The sequence below is a fragment of the Trypanosoma equiperdum genome (genome assembly GCF_001457755.1).
Source record: "Trypanosoma equiperdum strain OVI genome assembly, contig: ctg_822, whole genome shotgun sequence".
Taxonomy (NCBI): Eukaryota; Euglenozoa; class Kinetoplastea; order Trypanosomatida; family Trypanosomatidae; genus Trypanosoma; species Trypanosoma equiperdum.
Window position 1 is genome coordinate 88,627 of NW_027124779.1, and position 1,426 is coordinate 90,052.

Here is a 1,426-nt window from a genome sequence, read left to right on the forward strand (position 1 = left end):
TTCGTTGCTTTTTTTTTTGTTTTTCCTCGTTCTGTTATTATTATTATTATTGTGAAGGCTCCGTGTTGAATTGCAGAGGAATGCGGGCAGCTTCTGCGTATGTGTTTGCTTGAGAAGGAGCGTTTATTTAAGTGGTTCTTGCCATTTGTTTGTTTGTTTGTTTGTTCTTTTTTTTTTTGTTACGGCTGTGACCGGTGAAGTAAAGTATGAAGAAAAAGTAAATGAAGTAAATAGGTGAGTTAAAGAATGAATAAATTACATAGAGTTTTTTTTTTACTTTCCCCCCGTTAAATAGTATTTGTATAAGTAAACCTTATGAATAAGTGGTGATAAGTTAGTTGTGACATGTTTTCTTTTTTTTTTTTCCACCCCCCCCTTTTTTTTTTGTAACCGTTGTTTTATTTTATTTTTCCGATCACCTCATATTCACCAATGCTCATTGCCTTTTTCCACAACATTTCATGCGCGTGTTTGGCTGGCACTGCTGATGTGGTGTTTTTCTTTTTTTCTTTTTTTGTTTTTTTGTACTTTTTTTTGTTTTGATGAATTCTTTTCCTTTTCATTTTGTGTTTTAAATATTTCATTAAGTTTGGTTAATTCGAAAGAAAAAAAAATCTTTTTGTCCAAAATATGTTGGACAACTCTCTTTTTTGTTTTTGTTTTTGTTTTCTCTTTGAGTACCAAACTAACTAATGAAAAAAAAATCAATAAATTAAACAATCAACAAAGTGTGTGTGAAAGAAATAAAACAGAAAGAAGTGAAGGGAATGAGAAATAAACGACTCTCCACTCATTTAATGAGTATAAAAGTGATTATGTTTTGGTACCTTTACTTTAGGGAAGTGTTACGAAAGTAACGAAAAGAATTTCTTTTTTTTTTTGAAAAAAAAAAGAGGAAAATATGTGATTAGAGCAAGCAAGGCAATACAACAGGGCAGAATGTGTTTGTATTTGGGTATTTAAGATGGAAACATCGGGAATAAATGAATAAACGAATCGATAAACGATACTGTTTCATTATCAGAATATTCGTTTTCTTTCTTTTCAGCTTCTTGTTTTTTTTGTTTGTTTGAACGTTGTCAATCGCTCTTTAACACAATGAACTGTTATTTGTGTTTCTTGTTTTTTCTCTTTTTCCTTTTCATTTATTAATGTTCAAATACGCGTCCGCATGCTTATTTATGCGCATTCTGTCCCCCTTCTCCTCCTCCTTCTTCTTCAGATTATTATTCTTATTGTTTATTGTTTTGCTTTACTCCTTTATGACGAAGTTCAGGTTTGGTTTCTTTGTGTTTCAATGCAATACCCGACCCTGTGAGGATTTATATTAGATGAAGAAATACAATATATGTATTTATACATATATTTGTCTGTCTGTCTATATAAATATAAATTAATATAAATTAATATATATATATATATATAT